This window comes from Mytilus trossulus, chromosome 2 (genome assembly GCF_036588685.1).
Source record: "Mytilus trossulus isolate FHL-02 chromosome 2, PNRI_Mtr1.1.1.hap1, whole genome shotgun sequence".
In the NCBI taxonomy this organism is placed as follows: Eukaryota; Metazoa; Mollusca; class Bivalvia; order Mytilida; family Mytilidae; genus Mytilus; species Mytilus trossulus.
In genome coordinates this window covers 19,073,574-19,095,690 of record NC_086374.1, presented here as the reverse complement: position 1 = coordinate 19,095,690, position 22,117 = coordinate 19,073,574, and the positions used below count along the sequence as shown (strand labels likewise).

General features: G+C 33.4%; 1 protein-coding gene across 6 annotated transcripts in view; it reads right to left on the bottom strand.

The window, feature by feature from the left end:
* LOC134706678 (uncharacterized) overlaps positions 1-12,043 on the bottom strand; it is a 40,665-nt gene extending 28,622 nt beyond the window's left edge. For 2 of the 6 annotated variants that reach the window (XM_063565827.1, XM_063565825.1), the window contains exons 1-2: positions 11,954-12,043; positions 10,783-10,841 (exon numbers count right to left, since the gene is read on the bottom strand). The gene's annotated coding sequence lies outside the window, so the exon portion shown is untranslated. Of the gene's footprint in view, positions 1-518; positions 605-3,246; positions 3,301-10,782; positions 10,842-11,074; positions 11,094-11,953 lie in introns of those variants that run through there. The other 4 variants (XM_063565826.1, XM_063565828.1, XM_063565829.1 and 1 more) reach the window with 4 other exon arrangements.
* Between the last annotated feature and the right edge of the window lie 10,074 nt (positions 12,044-22,117).

The window sequence follows — 22,117 nt, the reverse complement described above, 5'->3', positions numbered from 1 at the left end:
AGAAAAAACAAACAGAAGACAATAATAGTAGGAAATATGTGGGTAATGTGAGCGAAAGCTCATTACTTACATATTACCTCCGACTATTCCCAAATAAAGCAATCTCAAAGTGTTTGGTATCCTCGCGGAAAGAGGTAAAATAATGCAGACCAAAACAAGTTAGTAGCATTGTAATGTAAATATCTGGGAAATGCTTTCCTTTAAATGAATTTTGAAAAAGGATTTAGAGGAATTCAAAGTTATGAAATAAGTATCATAAAAGATGAAACAATATACGTGTGATCGGACGGATGGACACACGAAGGGACAAACATTACAACATCCCATGAACCATGTTGCAGCAGGTACAAAACATAAGCGTCCTCAAAGCAAAAATATGGTCGGATTAAAAAATGTTATTTGCATAAATAAATAGAAGTACTGCTAGAAAAACTGCATAGTCAATGATCGATGTGATAGTTGAAACCAAAATATGATTCAGATGATAACACTAAATAGAAGGTGTAGAAAGTATTTACCAATCTAGGCTTTCTCATCAACTCGAGATAATGTCCAGAATGTATAATATCCATCAACATTATGTTTAAAGTAAGAAATGCCGGGAATCTTGGCTGAAGTCGACAAATTATAATATTCATGTAATTTCCGGCTGTGAATAGGCTTGTCATCTATTTACAGCTGTTTATCTATTTACAGATGTGAAAAGACTTATCGTCTAATTTAAATAAGTAGAAATAATTTATGCTTGATATAATGCATACATTATTTCTTATTATTGTTATGATTACAGTTTTGCTTTTAAGAATCGAATTAATTACTGTACAAATCCGCTTATGATTTTGAATGTCTAAAATGTACACGATATCTATGTGTTTACTTGACAGATGGGTCTTAAATAAAATATCAAAACTGGATTCCCTCTTGGTGTATTCACTAAATACGATATTAACTATGGATAACAAATGTGACCTAGGATCAATTTTGGTTTGAACGTGTAAGGAATTTAAAACACTGTTTTATAGTTATGTCCTATTTGGTGTAACCAAAGATTCTGGGAAAATAGATACCATGGAGCCAATAATACAGCTAAGAGAGATAACAAGGTTTATAGAATGATTGAAACCAGTTGGGCACATAATCATCTAAATTACAGGCTCCTGAATTAAGCATGTCAAGAAGCAAGTATATAAAATAAACCTGTGCATAAAAATTGTGGAGGGTTTTAACATGTTTGTGAGCGTTTAACTCCCGCTAAACTAAAACACTAGTATAACAGCACAACATGAAAATAATAATTAATAAATTTCATTAACCAGAAGCCATCTTTTATAATTTTTCATCAGGAATGTACAACATTAGAACAAACTATAAAAATCAGGTCAACAAGGTTTAACTCAATAGACAAAAATCACCGCTAATAGAGTACTAATAGATACTGTATTCGTAATTTGATGCGACTGTCACGCAAGTGAGAAGTTTAGCGCTATAAAACCATGTTCAATTCACCATTTTCTACATAAATACCTGTACCATGTCAGGAACATGATAGTTGTTGTCTATTTGTCTGAGGTGTTTTATCATTTGATTTTGCCATTTGATTAGGAACGTTTGAGTTTTAAGTGTTCCTTAGAGTTCAGTATTTTTGTTGTTTTACTTTTTACACATGGAAATTAGTTCGTGAAGTTGTAGTAATTAAACTTTTAGCGAGAAATGGAATGACAACGTAAGTACACTTGTCTTGTTAAGGGGAAGTTCGAAAACTACTTACTGTATTATTATTAGTAAGCATGCGTACAGGTTTTTTTTGGTGAAGAATAAGAATGAAAAGAAGTTTGCATTATGTTTCATAGCCATGTTTACTGGTCCGAATATATGACGTCATTTTACTTAATGCAAAATGTAATGGCTAAGTCGTTAACAAACTTTTTGTTTAATTCTATCAATTTTACATTGTCTGCCATAACAGACTGGACGTAGTCTTTATTGACTAAAATCGAATTGTAAGTGCAAATAAAAATTTATCAAAATGCTAGATCCATGGTTAAGCATGGTAGAATCGTCTACAAAAGATATGTTAGTGCCGTTGAAGAAACAGATTGTATGGGAGATTCAATTCGATTTAAAAAATTAAATATTTCGAACTGTCTTAGTTTAAACAGATTTCTTTATAGTGGATTGGGAAACAAGTTTTGCAACTTATATTAATCCCTTTCCACTTTGTGGGTGCGAGTACTGCCTTGTAGCGGCATTAGCCTTCTCTTTTTCGAAATCGACAAGGGTGTCTTTAGAGATATGGCTTTCTCTTAACACGGGCCAGCCATTTATCGTCCCCTACCGACGGACTATCATCGTTTCCTCAAGACCATACTCGCAAATGGTGTCAAGGGAGAGCCGAAAATATATATCTTTCTTTTAAGTTCGTATCAGATTGAATTCACGGTTTCAGTTCATAAAATTACCGGTACCAATTTTCTTGCACCAGATGCGCATTTCGACAATACATGTCTCTTCAGTGATGCTCGTGGCCAAAATATTTGAAATCTAAAGCTTATATAAAAGATGAAAAGCTATAATCCAATAAGTCCGAAAAGTATAGCCAAATCTGTGAAAGGAATCAGAGCTTTGCATGAGGGAGATACATTCCTTAATTTTTAATACTTTCTAATATTTTGTGACAGCAAATTTTAATAACACAAAAAATCCGTATTTTCATGCCAGTACTTCTCATGCCAGTACATAAGTACTGGCTACTGGGCTGGTGATACCCTCGGGGACTAATAGTCCACCAGCAGAGGCATCGATCCAGTGGTAGTAATAAAATTAACGGTACCAATTTTCTTGCACCAGATGCGCATTTCGACAATACATGTCTCTTCAGTGATGCTCGTGGCCAAAATATTTGAAATCCAAAGCTTATATAAAAGATGGAAGAGCTATAATCTTAAAGGTCTGAAAAGTATAGCCAAATCCGTGATAGGAATCAGAGCTTTGCATGTTAAAGTATTTAAAAAAAGTTAAATCGTATTTAACCCTTCCTTTGTGGTAGTGGTATGAAATAGTTGTCCGTATCAAATAATGGTATTGTTTATTTATTTTAAAACTAATATGGATTTGCTCTAAAGAGTAATTGTAACTGTTGCTTTAATTTTATAAAAAAAAAACAGAGGGCTATTTAAATCAAACGTTTAAATGCAACATAAAGAAACAGTTATCAATAGATATCAATAAATCATGATAAAATCTAACCTTGAATACTTGAATCATTGAAAAGTCAATCAGTGCTTAAAATATTGTGATTCGAAGATAAAAATCACCGATGAGCAATTAATGAACCATAAACGACTTATATATAAATTATTTTGATAACGAGCCAAAAATGCAAGGACAGTAGACCGAAGCTATACCGGAATAGCTATGCTTTGTTAAATTGTAGTCTTTCAATTTACAAATTTTGATTGGTGATGAATTAACCAATGAAATTTGGGGATCACACGGAAATTTTTATCGCCTAAAATATAGATATTGAAAGTACAAATATAGATAGCAAAGGTCGCGTTTGCGGTTTTTGTGTTTTATTCTTCCTTTCTGAATTCCATGTGATACATAGAGTGGAATTAACAAAATCAACTGTATACGTAAAATACAAGCATATATAATTTCTGTCGTGAATAAGGTTTGTGGAAAACAATGCTCTGAAAATTTAAGATATGTATACATACATATGTTTCCAGTTATTGAGCTGGTTTTGTTCACAATGAATGAAACATTAAAGACGACGGTTTTATTCCTTGGTCAAGGGATTTTCTTATGAATACACAACTAGAGAACATAATAGAAACAGATGGAATATTATAATAAACGTTGATTATCTTATTGTCAGATCATACAACATGATAGCAAAGTAACCGATGTAAGATTCATTTTCCTTGTAGTTATTTAACAAACTACCTTAAAATTGTCCACACAATATCTTCCGACTTGTGGTTATATATATCCTTAACGTCAAATCACGATTTATTTGTCTTTTTCATATATATAATTATTATTATAATTAATTATACTTTTCACATATTTTCAATAGGTCATATTTAGAAGAAACCTTCAACCCTCTTTTCAAACCTGATGTCCATGATTTTTTGGATATCAGTACCAAACTGGCAATAAATTCTATGGACTTTCAACAAAGCATTCTTCGTATATTTTTAACGATTCGTATGCTGCCTTACAAAGTAAATCAGCAAAACAAGGATAATTTAAACAAGGAACTAGAATGTTACTACGCGCAAGCGTGGGTATGAAAGCACGTTTCAAATAGATATTTGAAAATAGAGAAGAGTAATATGAAACGATTTTATTAATTTTTGAGTTGATGTGAGCATGGAAGTAGTATTTAAATATTACTTCCATGATGTGAGTGATGGTTGTTTATTGAAAACATGCAAACTTAATATAGTAATTACCTTATCTCAGTTTACTTACTTTTAATCTGAAGGATTTACAGGACCGACACCACGGCACACACACACGTGAAAAAAAGTAAAATCACAAAAATACCGAACTCCGAGGAAAATTCAAAACGGAAAGTCCCCAACCAAATGGCAAAATCAAAGGATAAAACACATCAAACGAATGGACAACAACTGTCATATTCCTGACCCGGCACAGGCATTCTCAAATGCAGAAAATGATGGATTGAACCGGGCACTATAACGCTAAATATCTTACTTGTAAGACAGTCACATCAAATTCAATATTTACAAAGATATGAGAACAAAAATGATCTGCCCACCCTTCCGCAGCACTGTTACCAGTATACGAAATTTGGTATATTGTTTTTAACGATTATCGGTAGCGTTTTTAATTTTTTTTCCAATTTTGCAGAAGGGAAAATAATATGAACCCTTATCTTGCTACAGGAAACAAAAAGCTTTCATCCAAATGGAAGGGTCTTTATAACACTGATTTACTACACTTTGTATTAAAAAAAACTTTAAAATATACAAGAAATACCAAAGACCATGATGGCTAAAATTTACTGATTACCTTCATGCATTCAAAAGTAAATACAAGTATATGTTCATCATCTTTATTAAATGGTATATTGATCTTTTATTTGTCTTTGCAAATTATTACTTTAACTGTTTATTCTACTAATGGTAATATCCATTTGACATGGCTCGATACTTATACATCCCGTCATTGTGTTATTGAATTCTGGTAAATTTTTGTATGCTTATCTTTTGGTTTTGTTAATGTGCTTTGTTTAGCTATAAAACTCTAGGTTTAATCAAAGCCCGTACCAAGTTGTTTTCCATTCGTTTGATGTCTTTGAGCTTTTGATATTGCAATTTGATTAGGGACTCTCTGCTTGGAATTTACCTTTCAGAGTTCGTTATTTTTGTTACTTTACTGTTTGTATTTGCAAATAAACGGAAATAAAGTTTATTCCCAAAAGAGAAAATATGAAAATACAAGAACAAACTGAACAATCTAAGGTATGGCTCTTACAGAATGAGTTTGTACTACGCGATTTTCCATAGTTTGGCAAATTAATTCTTTTCGTACAACATATTTTTCTAGAGCATTTTGCATTTGATATAGAGTATCATATTTGAGGTTCTACTTACCATGTATATTGTGTAAATGCCAGTATAGTTATTTTTCTTTGTATGGTTAATAGTCTTAATATAGTCGAGACCTTGGTAAGTGCAGCTGAGGATTAAGAAATTTTTTAAAGGAGAGTGAGGTATATTTTCGTCGATTATTTTTCGCATAAAAACAGAAGGAAGAGTTCCTAAAACCTGAATTCCAAGATCGTCCAATGCCCATAGTTATAGATGATGCGGGTTTCAATAATATCGATGGTTGTCTTGTTGTTTCCGCAGACGAAAATAGTGGGTGTATATAAAATGTCCTTTTACCGTTTACATTTTTGTATACCGTCTCTCAAAAATCACAGATTTTAAAAGCTATACCAAATGTAAACAACTGCTTTAAAGACTAGTCTGTAATGGTGTAGACATAATCCATTTACTTGAATTGATTTTAGGTGGGTCAAAGTCAGTGTAAGAAATAAATAAAATTGAGAATGGAAATGGGGAATGTGTCAAAGAGACAAAACCCGACCAAATAATAAAACAACAGCAGAAGGTCAACAACAGGTCTTCAATATAGCGAGAAATTCCCGCACCCGGAGGCGTCCTTCAGTTGGCCCCTAAACAAATACATACTAGTTCAGTGATAATGTGATAATGAACGCCATACTAATTTCCAAATTGTACACAAGAAACTAAAATTAAAATAATACAAGACTAACAAAGGTTAGAGGCTCCTGACTTGGGACAGGCACAAAAATGCGGCGGGGTTAAACATGTTTGTGAGATCTCAACCCTCCCCCTATATATCTAACCAATGTAGAAAAGTAAACGCATAACAATACGCACATTAAAATTCAGTTCAAGAGAAGTCCGAGTCTGATGTCAGAAGATGCAACCAAAGAAAATAAACAAAATGACAATAATACATAAATAACAACAGACTACTAGCAGTTAACTGACATGCCAGCTCCAGACTTCAATTAAACTGACTGAAAGATTACGATTTCATCATATGAACATCAGGCACAATACTTCCCGTTAAGGGTTTAGTATCATACAATCATAACATATATGAGAAGGACATAACCCGTGTCATGCCAACAACTGTTTTTAGAATAAATGTGTTTAGTTCCGATGCAAAGACCTTATCAGTGACTCAATATTAACGCCAAAATATGCAATCTTCAATGACTTGACGACAGTATCGTAATTATATCCCTTTTTAATAAGTCTATTCAAAGGTTTTGTAAGTTTCTGAGGTGAATACTGACACCTTTGTGCTTTATAAAGAATATTTCCATAAAAAATTGGATGTGAAATACATGAACGTATAAGAAGTCTGCATGTTGAGCTATATTTACGAATGAGGTCTTTATACCGATGATAAAATTTAGTAAATGTTTTGACTAGTTTGTGATATCAAAAACCCTGGTGTACTAATTTTTCAGAAATAAATAAATTTCTCTCGTTAAAATCTAAAACATTGTTACATACACGAGCGAATCGTACAAGTTGAGATATATAAACACCGTAAGATGGTGACAAGGGAACGTCACCATCTAAAAACGGATAATTAACGATAGGAAATGTAAAATCATCCCTTTTATCATAAATTTTAGTATTTAGCTTTCCGTTAGTGATATAGATATCAAGATCGAGGAAAGGGCAGTGGTCATTGTTAATATTAGCTTTATTTAAAGTAAGTTCAACAGGATAAATTTCATTAATATACATACTGAAGTCGTCATTATTGAGTGCCAAAATATCATCCAAATATCTAAAAGTATTATTAAATTTGTTTATCAGATGTTGTTTCGATGGGTCTTTGTTTATTTTTGTCATAAATTGTAACTCATAACAATATAAAAACAGGTCCACAATAAGTGGTGCACAGTTAGTCCCCATTGGAATTTCGATAATCTGACGAAATACGGATTCCCCAAAGCGAACAAAAATGTTATCTAGTAAAAATTCAAGGGCATATATAGTATCAAACCATTAACATAGTTTTTTTGTTTTAGCTACTAAAAAATGACCTAAAAGAGTTTGAACATATATTTCCACATTCTGATTTTTTTAATGCCCATTTAAGGTAGCACAATACAAAGATTTTATAACTCCAACTGCCAAGTTTTAAAATGCTGTAACTTTCTTAATAATGCTTGAAAATTTATAAAATTGGTAGTTTTATATAGCTAATAGATTACTCTTTCAAATTAATGTGATGTTAGTATGATCCAACAATTATGTAACCAATTATAATGTTAACTGTGTCTAAAATATTTTTCACCAAATTTCCACTTTCAAATGAAATTAACTTCTGCATAGGTATCCCTAGAGGGTTGATTTTATCATATGTTGTTCCTATGGCCCCCGGGGGGGCCACTTCAAACTTTTTTTGGTAGGGGTGAGCAGCTGAGACATCAAGTACCCCACCCTTTTCATATATTTTGTTTATCAAAAATATATACCTTGTCATATATTTATGAACAAAAAACAGACCTATAGATATATTTGAATATTTTTCCACTTCTTGTACATATATACAAAAATTTTGAGGTCCCGCTCATTTCACGTTATTGTTTAGAAGCAATGCAGTCGCAATAATCACACCTTGCTTTTCCGATAAATCCGTCACATCTTAAAAAAACTTTCCTCTATTTGTCCCTTTAATATATCTTTAACTATGAAGAAATTTCAATTTCAAGACAATAAAATATGTTTTGTCAGATAAATGTTGTAATTAACACTTCAAATGGTATCACTTTTACTGAGTTAAATATTAATTAAAAACTGATGAAAAGTTACATTTGCCGTTTCCTCTTGAAGGACACTGACACTTTGCTATGGAATTTCTTTAAATGTTTTATGTATACAAACCGTTCAATGTTAATTAGGTGGAAATGTCAAAATGATTGGATTTATTGCATCTACAACTAACCTCAGTGGAAATATCACATTGAATAAATAGAGTTTAATTGGTTTGACAAATAGCTGATGCATTTACGACTGTGGTTTAACCGCATCAAAAATAAATACGAACATTTGATTAGTTTCAGACACTTATGATATAATCCAGCAAGTGATAATATCAACCTATTGATATATTTCATCTGAATTTCTCACCCTTTTCATATATTATGAAGCATGAAATAGTGACCTATTCCAGCGGCTCATCCCTACCAGTCATTAAATAGGAAGTGGCCCCCCCGAGCTATGGCCATTATCTACAAAAGGTTGTCTCAGATTTCAGATAGAATGTTTAGAACAAATTTTACACGCAATTAAACATTATCTTCTTTTATGTGGTTAGGATGTTTACACTAATTACAGATTTATGAGAGAATGGAATACCATAGAGACAATCTGAGACACCCTTTTAAAGCCCATGATGTGATGATTAAGATTTCGATAAAAGTCTTTTTATAGTTAAAGAGATGACAGAGCTAAATTCATTCAAGTGAACTTACCCAGATTTTGCCACTAATTACATAATCATTTATTACATAATGATTGCATAATAAAAACATTGCATTCATTTAAAAGATTAATCTTAATGAGATTGTGAGGCAATGTGGTATACAGGGTAGAAAAATCAAAACTTTGAACAGATTCAAAATCACCAATATAAGCATGCAATTTATCAAGTACTTCCAACGAGTTCTTGACACTCCAAAAGTAATTTATTCCACTATTTTCGAAGGCCTTATTTGAACAATTTATTATCAGGTTTTTAATTGTACCAAGTGTGCTGGTAAGAAGAATAGACAATTTAGTTGTTGAACAATGGATTGAAGACGAAATAAATCTTTATTTGTATAAGGGGGTTTGTGTAGCTTCGGAAGCCAATACATAGTTGGGACTTTCATTGTATTTGGCTCTGCTTGTAAAGCGGTGACTAAAAGTTTATGTTTGTTACAGATTTCGTTTTCTGAAAATGGAGTCAGTTGGAATGTTGGTGAATTGGTGATTTCCTTTTTCAGAATCTCAATGTAAAATTTACGTCAAACAATAATAATATTATTAGCAGCTTTATCGGCCGGGACAAAAACAAATTCCTTGTCTAGTTCTTTTAGTTTTTGTTTGATACGAGATATAAGTTTATTGTGGTTATTGTTAATAGTAAAATGTTCTTTAAAATGTTGAATACGTATATCAACTATCTTCATTACTGAATTAAAAAAAGAGTCCAAAGATTTTTTGTCAGCTTTTTCCCGTTTTATCCATTTCATACAGTAAGTACGGAGTGAGTCGTGGATGATATTACGACACTCATTCCAATTAATAAATGACGGGGGACGATATTTAGGTCCTTTACTGAGGAATGATTTTAACTCTCGGTCTTGAACGATGTTAAGATCCCCTGTTATAACATGGGAAATGGGTCCATAAATATATTCGGAATTACTGCAATTACATGAAGTAGGTGTATTTTCACTGATATTAACATCTTTACACAATTTACTATAATTAAACACAAATTTCCGGGTATATTTCTTGTAAATATAACAAATAAGAGGTTGCTCAGTAGCTCAAAGGCAACTGTTATATACCGCTGTTCAATAGTCATAAATCGATTAATCTCAATCTGGGTCACAAACCAAAACCGAGGGAAACGTATCAACATATAAGATGGAAACAACGGAACTAAACTACTCCAACAGCAAACGCCAAAATACATAGAAACGGAATATTTGATAACAACTTCCATATGCCTGGCTTGGTACAGGACATTTCAAGAAACCCTTATTTTATTTCTAACCAAACCTCCCATTTAAATGACAATGATAAAGGTAGGGTAAGTAGAGAATTTTAGTATAAGTTTACACTCTAACAAGTTCAAGGCATATACATATTGAAAATAAAGATAAAAATCATATATATTAAAATATAATATAAACATATAAACAAATTCTAAATAATGCAAAATTAACGTTATATACAAATGCATTATATCAATTAACTACATATTAGGATACATATTGGTGATGTGAATTTTCTATATTTGAACAAGTGGTACAATGTTTATTGTCAAGATAGTCTTCAAGTAGAGTGATATCAGGGATTTAAAGTGTCCATAAGGAGTAGTGTTGTATTCTGAAACTGATGACGTTTGTTACTAAGAATACTTAAATATTGCTGAATGCTTTTTACATATAATACTTAAGAATACTCTTCTACTTACAATCAACAATCTTTCATTTGCCACATTCTTTTATTGAAAGTTTCCTCATTTGATCACGTCTGCAATACAAAAAAATCAACAATGATCAACAGTGTGTTTGTAACTGTTGTGAAGAAAAGAACATGTCTATAATTATGATTTAAATTATACGGAAATTTGCATTCTATAAGAGACCAGTAAACCCATTAATAAAACATCTGTGTTTTTATCTTCCTATCTAAAATTTTAGCTTTTATAAAATAATAGCTTTGATAAAATATTAGCTTCGTTCAGTAAAACCTTTGTTCCTTACTATAAATAGACAAATATAAATTTCTGCAGCAAACATGTAAGCTCTACTTCGTGGAATTTCTTTATTTCAATTTGCTCCTATAAACGGAAAGGAAGTTTTATTTACACTCGGAAACGATAGATTAATTCAGAAGTCAGTGATATTGTAGAGGGCTGTTACTATTGGATTGTTAAGCATCCGGACATGTTCATAAATTAAAACATCCATGTACTTGTCCAATTAATGAGATGTATCTGTTGATTTATTTTTCCTGTAATAATTTTGTACTTTTTGAGCCACGTCGCTTATTATATTCTTGGAATGGACTATGTTGCAGCAGATGTGTAATTTGACTAATGGTTGTCAATAATCGATGCGAACAAGTATACGTCCCGCACACCATGTGTAAAGCATGTAATAGGCTTGTCGAGAATGAACGTAGGCCAGTCAAGGAAGTGATGAGGAAGTCATTTATTAGTCTTTAGTAAAAATGTAAATTTATGTGATTATCAGTAGTGCTTGTATTCGTTAAAATTATAATATTTATAGTCATATCTAAATGTGTAACTACTTTTGTATTATTGTCTGCATAAGAATACAGTTTTTACTCAAAATTCATCTGTAAACTTTGCCATTTAAATTTTTCCAAGTTCTATTTATCAAACATTGACCAAGAAGTAAAGATACGAAAATTAAACGTTTATTAGATAAAACCAAAACATTTAAGACAATAACTACGTAATCGAATATTACCACTCTAACAAAAATACACCTCAGATCTTCTCTTCATGAAAAAATATTTTCATTTTGCAGTGATGTATCAAACTAGATCTTATGTGTTTATATTTCTTTTTTTAAACATATTGTTCCACTTTCAGAGCAGATGAGTTATAACTGAACTGTTTGATTCGTGTTGCTAAATCTTTAAATTCTCTTGTTGATAGAGTTATCTTTCCTTATTTAGACCTATTTTCCATTTAGTATATTTTTCACAAAAGCGATTTGTTCCGTCTTACATGTTGACGAACTTTTACATGGCTAACCAATAATAACCGACATAGATCTTCAGTCAAATGAATTAATGGCGATTCAAGGTTAAATACATATAAAATAACATTGAACTTGTTGACAGGTTATACCCAACATTACTTATATATATAAACAGATAATCTTTGATAAACATTTGAATCGAGATAAAAGATTTACAAAAAATCACACGGAAAATACATTTCGGCTTTTTTTTGTCCCCACAGTTTTGATCAGTTTTATGTTACAGTACAACAAATATAGAGATGAGGAGCTTCCATCAATTTAGTACAAACTCCATTGGTGTGCTTATTCATAATCTAAATACACTGTCAACGTAAACAATCATAGTTCACATATTTACATTAGATCTTCTCAAAATACTGTTTTAGATCCTCTTATGTTGTATCTACATTTATTTATGTACAGATAATAGGTATGATACAAGGTTTTAAATTTTGAGTTGATTCTTGATACAAAATAGTGATGACAACTTAAAGTTAAAAGCACTGATTTTAATTTGTAATTTTGTTATAACCCTCTCCACCATCTGTGTTTTTCAAGGCACGATAATTTTAATAAGTTTAATTTCCATAAAACTGACTATTGGGATAACCCGTAAGTAAGTTAGCAGGAGGAAGTAAATTGAATTAACTTCCCATATATATCCTTTTAGATTCTCCTTCAGCGACCACTTAACATCACACGATTTCAGATCAAAACAAATGGATGAGATTCAGTGAATCAATTCTCATGAAATGTATATTCTGATGGTTGTTTGTTTAGCCTTCCGTTGCAAATATGTTATGTTTAAACAGGACTAGAACACACTGAACAATAAATAGAAAAGGAAGAGTCTGCTAAATTCAGTAAATAAGATTTGTTTAACATTCAAATGAAACTCGAAACACCAGTAACATGTTAAAGTTTTTCTGTTTGCGTCATAGCAACATGATTTCACCAATGTAATCTTATACTATTGAGGAAATCAGGAAGTGACTTTAAATATATCAAGATAATAAAACACAATAGCATATGAAATGGCTTTATCTTTCCCTTACTGCCTGACCTTTCAAACAAATCAGAATGGTTAAGATTTTCACAACTGGTTAACACTTCTTTAAGCTTCTGTATGTCTAAAATCAAGAATCAAAATTGGTTAACCCTTCTCTAAGCTTGTATATGTCTAAAATCAGGAATCAGACGTTTAATTGTATGAAATCAATAGTATAATCTTGTTTCAGTAATGTTGCTCAAATCTTCTCCACGTGGTACTTTCGTTATTTATCTATTTTATGTATTATACGAAGATTTTTTTTGTTATGGGTATTTAAATATTTGAGACAATAATTAAAAAGATATTAGAACGTGAACAAACCTTTTCTCGCCGGATTGTTCCTATTCTTACCAGCCATGCAGATTTCATGCTTTTTAAGAACAATATTATTTTGTAGCATCATCGTTTAAATTCACGTTCTTATATATGTATCATATTCTATAATTAATGAATAAATCAAAGTCTGCATGGCGACTATGCTAATCGCATCTATCCCATTGCACTCAAAATAAGGGATACATCCCCCACAGTTAGGTCAGCTTCATACGTTGATTTAGCAACAACAAAAACGAACCTCAGTGGAGAACCAAGCTCCAAGAAATGTAATGTGTGTATCTTTAATTTCCCTATACTTGTCTTTCCATTTGTTTACTTTATTTTACTAGCATTTAATTTGACAGTACGCCTTTGAATTATTACAATATACCTAGAAAAATGGTTCCATACGAAATTTCCTGATATTGGTATTGAAATTTCAGTTGATTTTGAATGAAAGGTTCAGATAATATAAATTATAAATTCATCTCTTAGAAAATTATCGAACGCAATCATGATTTGGTTGACTTGTGGCATTGACATGTGACAGATCACAAAATACAGTTTGCATTTGTTGTAGCCACAATCATGTCTCCTCTTCTTGTTAATGGCATTTTGAAATGCGCCTTTTCACGAGAAACAATACGGATGCCACATGTGAAGCAGAAACCGCACATGTGTTGAACCTCGTTTCCTTCAGAGGTTGTGAGTATATCTTTTTAGCTGTCTATATTCTAATTTGGTCATTGTGTTGTGGTTCTCTCTACAATTAATGCTTGTGTGTTGCGTAAATCTCTAAATTCCTTTTTAGCTCACCTGGCCCAATGGGCCAAGTGAGCTTTTCTCATCACTTGGCGTCCGGCGTCCGTCGTCGTCCGTCGTCGTCGTCCGTCGTCGTCCTGCGTTAACTTTTACAAAAATCTTCTCCTCTGAAACTACTAGGCCAAATTTAACCAAACTTGGCCACAATCATCATTGGGGTATCTAGTTTAAAAATTGTGTCCGGTGACCCCGCCAACTAACCAAGATGGCCGCCATGGCTATAAATAGAACATAGGGGTAAAATGCAGTTTTTGGCTTATAACTCAAAAACCAAAGCATTTAGGGCAAATCTGACATGGGGTAATATTGTTAATCAGGTTAAGATCTATCTGCCCTGAAATTTTCAGATGAATCTGACATTCCGTGGTTAGGTTGCTGCCCCTGAATTGGTAATTCTAAGGAAATTTTGTTGTTTTTGGTTATTATCTTGAATATTATTTTAGATAGAGATAAACTGTTAAAGCAATAATGTTCAGCAAAGTAAGATCTACAAATAAGTCAAATGACCAAAATGATCAGTTGACCACTTTAGGAGTTATTGCCCTTTATAGTCAATTTTTAACCATTTTTCGTAAATCTTAGTAATCTTTTAGAAAAATCTTCTCCTCTGAACCTGCTGGGCCAAATTATTTAAAACTTGGCCACAATCATCATTGGGGTATCTAGTTTAAAAATTGTGTCCGGTGACCCCGCCAACTAACCAAGATGACCGCCATGGCTATAAATAGAACATAGGGATAAAATGCAGTTTTTGGCTTATAACTCAAAAACCAAAGCATTTAGAGCAAATCTGACATGGGTAAAATTGTTAATCAGGTGAAGATCTATCTGCCCTGAAATTTTCAGATGAATTGGACAACTTGTTTTTGGGTTGCGGCCCCTGAATTGGTAATTTTAAGGAAATTTTGCTGTTTTTGGTTATTATATTGAATATTATTATAGATATAGGTAAACTGTAAACAGCAATAATGTTCTGCAAGGTCAGATTTACAAATAAGTCAACATGACCAAAATGGTCAGTTGACCTCTTTAGGAGTAATTGCCCTTTAAAGTCAATTTTTAACCATTTTTCGTAAATTTTATATATCTTTTACTAAAATCTTCTTCTCTGAAACTGCTGTGCCAAATTGATCCAAACTTGGCCACAATCATCTTTGGGGTTTCTTGTTTAAAAAATGTGTCCGGTGACCTGGCCATCAAACCAAGATGGCCGCCACGGCTAAAAATAGAACATAGGGGTAAAATGCAGTTTTTGGCTTATAACTCAAAAACCAAATAATATAGAGAATTCTGACATGAAGTAAAATTGTTAATCAGGTCAAGATCTATCTGCCCTGAAATTTTCAGATGAATTGGACAACCTGTTTTTGGGTTGTGGCCCCTGAATTGGTAATTTTAAGGAAATTTTGCTGTTTTTGGTTATTATATTGAATATTATTATAGATTTAGGTAAACTGTAAACAGCAATAATGTTCAGCAAAGTAAGATCTACAGATAAGTCAACATGAACGAAATGGTCAATTGACCCCTGTAGGAGTTATTGACCTTTGTAGTCAATTTTCAATCTGCTTCCTTTGTTTAATATTCACATAGACCAAGGTGAGCGACACAGGCTCTTTAGAGCCTCTAGTTAATACCAAAAACGTATTAATCCCACAAAATGCTGAAATCACGTCAAATGTCAGAACTCTCGTTAACGGGCTTTTGATGAATTTATTTTCAGTTAATATGGGGTAGTTTAAAGCCACATAAAGGACTTTATCCATGCAGTCTAAATGAATGGCTATTTTGGTAAATTGAATTGTTAGGTTGATGTTTTTCTAATATATTAATAAATGCAACAAACGAAAATCTTATGAACTTATACCAGGAGAATTGAGCATAACGTTACCACTCACAACTTTTAAGTTAGATTCTACGTTTACTGTTTATATGGTGTTCTAACGTTTGAATTATCCAATATTCTTTAATGTTTGATAAACTCATAAATAATTGAATAAAGACATTCATTGAGTTTTGATAGATTCCATTTCAATGTGGTAAAATCTATATCATGAAATAGTGAATTACTACAAATCAGTCAGTGTCAATTTTGGTGGTTTTCAGTCAATGTCAATTCTGGGAGCATTAAGCCAATGTCAGTTCTGGTGGTATTCAGCCAATGTCAATTCTGGTGGTATTCAGCCAATGTCAATTCTGGTAGTATTCAGCCAATGTCAATTCTGGTGGTATTCAGCCAATGTCAATTCTGGTGGTATTCAGCCAATGTCAATTCTGGTGGTATTCAGCCAATGTCAATTCTGGTGGTATTCAGCCAATGTCAATTCTGGTGGTATTCAGTCAATGTCAATTCTGGTGGTATTCAGCCCATGTCAATCCTGGCGGTATTCAGCCCATGTCAATCCTGGCGGTATTCAGCCCATGTCAATCCTGGTGGTATTCAGCCAATGTCAATCCTGGTGGTATTCAGCCAATGTCAATCCTGGTGGTATTCAGCCAATGTCAATCCTGGTGGTATTCAGCCAATGTCAATTCTGGTGGTATTCAGCCAATGTCAATTCTGGTGGTATTCAGCCAATGTCAATTCTGGTGGTATTCAGCCAATGTCAATCCTGGTGGTATTCAGCCAATGTCAATCCTGGTGGTATTCAGCCAATGTCAATCCTGGTGGTATTCAGCCAATGTCAATTCTGGTGGTATTCAGCCAATGTCAATTCTGGTGGTATTCAGCCAATGTCAATTCTGGTGGTATTCAGCCAATGTCAATTCTGGTGGTATTCAGCCAATGTCAATCCTGGTGGTATTCAGCCAATGTCAATCCTGGTGGTATTCAGCCAATGTCAATTCTGGTGGTATTCAGCCAATGTCAGTTCTGGTGGTATTCAGCCAATGTCAGTTCTGGTGGTATTCAGCCAATGTCAATCCTGGTGGTATTCATCCAATGTCAATTCTGGTGTTATTCAGCCAATGTCAATTCTGGTGGTATTCAGCCAATGTCAATTCTGGTGGTATTCAGCCAATGTCAATTCTGGTGGTATTCAGCCAATGTCAATTCTGGTGGCATTCAGCCAATGTCAGTTCTGGCGGTATTCAGCCAATGTCAATTCTGGTGGTATTCAGCCAATGTCAATTCTGGTGGTATTCAGCCAATGTCAATTCTGGTGGCATTCAGCCAATGTTAAATCTGGTGGTATTCAGCCAATGTTAGTTCTGGTGGTATTCAGTCAATCTCAATTCTGGTGGTATTCAGTCAATGTCAATTCTGGTGGTATTCAGTCAATGTCAATTCTGGTGGTATTCAGCCAATGTCAATTCTGGTGGTATTCAGCCGATGTCAATTCTGGTGGCATTCAGCCGATGTCAATTCTGGTGGTATTCAGCCAATGTCAATTCTGGCGGTACTTAGCCAATGTCAATTCTGGTGGTATTCAGCCAATGTCAATTCTGGTGGTATTCAGTCAATGTCAGTTGTGGTGGTATTCAGTCAATGTCAATTCTGGTGGTATTCAGCCAATGTCAATTCTGGTGGTATTCAGTCAATGTCAATTCTGGTGGTATTCAGCCAATGTCAATTCTGGTGGTATTCAGCCAATGTTAATTCTGGTGGTTTTCAGTCAATGTCAGTTCTGGTGGTATTCAGCCAATCTCAATTCTGGTGGTATTCAGTCAATGTCAATTCTGGTGGTATTCAGTCAATGTCAATTCTGGTGGTATTCAGCCAATGTCAATTCTGGTGGTATTCAGCCAATGTCAGTTCTGGCGGTATTCAGCCAATGTCAATTCTGGTGGTATTCATTCAATGTCAATTCTGGTGGTATTCAGCCAATGTCAATTCTGGTGGTATTCAGCCAATGTCAATTCTGGTGGTATTCATCCAATGTCAATTCTGGTGGTATTCATCCAATGTCAATTCTTGTGGTATTCAGCCAATGTCAATTCTGGTGGTATTCAGCCAATGTTAATTCTGGTGGTATTCAACTAATGAAGACAACATTTGATTTGACCGTAGTTTGGTTACATGAATTTTATCTCAAGCGTCGTGTATAGTTTTAGTATGGTTTTCCAAACTGATTTTATTATGATTTGAGTAGTTTATGTCAGATTATGTGCTTATGTGTACCATCAAGTAAATTACAGAACACACCAGCTGACTAATGGATTTCTCTATTGTCTAGACAAGGAAGTAACATATTTGATTTATTAGCTAAATTTAGATTGAGATCAGATTTATCTTCCTTCAAACAATTATATCAAATGTTTTATCGTAGTTTACTAATGGTCTTTTGAAAACGTATATGTCTTTATACAGTTCACTTTACATTATAAAACCATAACGTTTATAATCTCGTCAATAAAGAAAACACTTATTGTTGTTAGTCACAAAGTAGGGTGGTGTTCTTACATGTATTGTATGATTTCATGAACATGCAATAATAAAGTAATACGTCATATATTTGTCATCTGATATTGCACACCAGCTACATGAGTTATACAAATATGCACCAATATGCATATACACGTAGTTTCAATTGCAAAGTGATGTTTACCCCAAAATTAGGGTTTGAAGTATGTCCCATAAACTTCTATCTATTAGTTAGATGACGTCAATTTTGCTGTCCGGTATGTAGAAATACGGTCATGTCGACCTGGTTTGAATCAATGGTGACGTGTAATAGATGTTCATACATTTAAAACACTATCAGTAACGCATTTCAATGCGTAAGTAAACTTTTAACTGGCCTTATCAATCTACCCTTACGAAACAATTCTCTAGTTCCAGTCGTCGTCTAAATTTCCCGCCATTTCTTCTAGTCGACCTACTTAACATAATTAACATAGTTAAATCATTTTTAACCTTGTTCTCATCATGAATATACATTAAAATTATAACCATTGAATCTAAAGCAAACAAACGCAACCAATCAATCAATTATGCTTTTATAAAATGAGTGAGTGCGGCGATTTAGTTTTAATTACATTGTACTTGGACAGCCATGTCAAAGTTATCATGAATGCAAGTCCGAGCATAATATAATAGACGTCACTATGCCGTTTCTAAACGCGTGTTCATGAATAGTTGGGCCTAAGAGAAGATAGATAAAAAATAACAGGCGCCTTTAACTTCAAATTGTGGCTGTATTTAGCTTTGGAGTAATTAAAGCAGTAACGTCATAAATGAACAATCCAAGCAAAGTTTTGAAAGTGTGTACAAAATTTTATGCAAAAAATTTAAAGCATAGCCATTCGTATCAAAATAAGAAGGTCATGAAACATTGTCAGTTTAAGAACAACTCTTTGAATATCAAATACGTGTATGTATGGATCTACAAGTAACTATACAGCCTTGAGTATATTGTTTCAAACTATAAATAAAGGTACTCGAAATAATTCTATTTGAAACAAAAACCCAGAAGCAATGATAAGAAAATCAATACAATTATAACTGTTTTCAACATTACGTCAAGTTAACCAGATCTGTTGAGCAATCAGATGATTTCCTCATGTAACATCTTATATTTATTTTCGTCTTTGTTTATGGGTTCATATATGGTTAAACAAAAGAAGTTATGCCGAGGTAACTAAAATAGAACATTATGTTATGAATATGATTGCCGATTACTCATATAATAATCATGAAAGTTCAGAATCCCAGTGGCGGATGCAGGAATTTTCGAAAGGGGGGGGGGGGGGGGGGGGTGCTAGCCCAGGGCAAAAAGGGGGGGGGGGGGTGCAAAACATATGTCCCGATTCAAATGCATTGATCGGCCAAAATAAAGGGGGGGTGCGCACCCCCGGAACCCCCCTCTGGATCCGCCACTGAATCCTTTCCCCATAATGTAACCCAGAACGTTTGTTATAATTTCAAAGCACACAACACGTGCTCTATGATAAGTCTTCACTAAACAGGTTGGGGCGCACAGCACGTACTCTATAATAAGCCTTCACAGAGCAGGTCAGAGCGCAGAAACCGTGCTCTATGATAAGTCTTCACTGAGCAGGTTGGGGCGCACAGCACGTGCTCTATAATAAGTTTTCACAGAGCAGGTCAGAGCGCACAACACGTACATGGGTGCTCTATGATAAGTCTTCACTGAGCAAGTTGGAGCACACACCCGTTCAGAGCGCACAACACGTGCATGGGTGCTCTATGATTAGTCCACTGGGCAGGTCAGAGCGCACGACACGTGCTCTATGATAAGTTTTCACTGAGCAGGTACGCTCGAGACCATTTTATTGAGGAGGAGGACCGCACAACACGTTCTCTATAATTAATCTTCACTGAGCAGGTCAGAGCGCACAACACGTGCTCTATGATCATTCTTCACTGAGCAGTCCAGGGTGCACAACACGTGCTCTACGATAAGTCTCCACTGAGCAGTTCAGAGCGCACAACACGTACATGGGTGCTCTATGATCAGTCTTCACTGAGCAGGGCGGAGCGCACAACACGTGTTCTATATGACCAGTCTTCACTGAGCAGATCAGAGCGCACGACACGTGCTTTATGATAAGTTTTCACTGAGCAGGAACGCTCAAGACCATTTTATTGCAATCCAAAAATAAACATAAACTTTTAAATGTTTGGTTTATAGGGAATTAAATCAAATACTCACGGGGGCATTAATATCAAATGTGTTTTATCACAACAGCTTTATAACGTCTATCGTCAACTCTGAACGAGGGAGTTGCAACTTTAGTTTTTAAAAGCGCAATTGCAAAGAATCAGTCAGTATGAAGACAAACAGAACAAACTCGATATCACTAAGAAGAGGTGTTTTAAATAATAAAAATAAAAGATCGATTATTATTCGATTCAAATATAATTAATTTTTTCAAACAAATAAAAAATAGGAATAACGCTTTCCTTAATATATTTTAAGCGGTGTCACAACTTTTCATCATTAAAACAACCCGTCACAAGTTTCCTGACTAGCACTTTAAACAATTAATCTTTATAAAATTTGGTTCATATGAATCAGGAAATGTTTACCATTCCAGAGTACCCAATTCCATTACCGGTTTCAATGAGGTTCGAGATAATCAGACTTTGGCTTTTTGTGTAAAGTTTTGTTTGTCGTTTCAACAATGTAAACTTGAAATATTTTTTATTTCATTACAAATACGGAATATTGCAAAAATAAATTTATTTGATGGAATTATTACTGCACATGTTTTAACGGTTAAAAAAACTAATAAACATTTTACTTTTTACGAATCTTATAATTCAAAGTAATTGTTTCTTTATAGATAGCTCATGATCGCTTCTCGACTACTTCCTCGAATGTTTACATCAAGCTGTTGAACAGCAAGAAAATATTATATTAAATAGAATAATGTGTATGTTTGGTAAATATATATAATATATAAACACCAACAAAATATATCGTGTTGGAAATATGTTCGTTTGCATCCTAGTTAAATCATTCCACTTAAAACATATTTTTTTTTGCATTATATGTGTACAAGTTACACTTTAAGTACATTGTTTATATAAACCATGAAATAATTTACAAAGAATAAAAAGCACTTACTATTTGTACCTCAGAGATTTGTACTAATTCCTTACAGTGTTTAAGTTTTTATAAAGGGAATTCCCCTCTTGTGATTATCCAATGCATTACATTACAGTACAACTTCCGCGTATATTAAATCGATATCTGTATATGATCTATACATAGAGAAGGCTTTCAGTGTAATACTTAAAATATGATAAATATTCTAAATAACGTAGGAAAAGTACAATGAAAAAGATAAATTGAATTGTTTTATTATACATTTTCTATGTTTTACTATGCACGATGCATTTGCCAACCTACAATTCGAGTTCAATTTTTGATTGATAT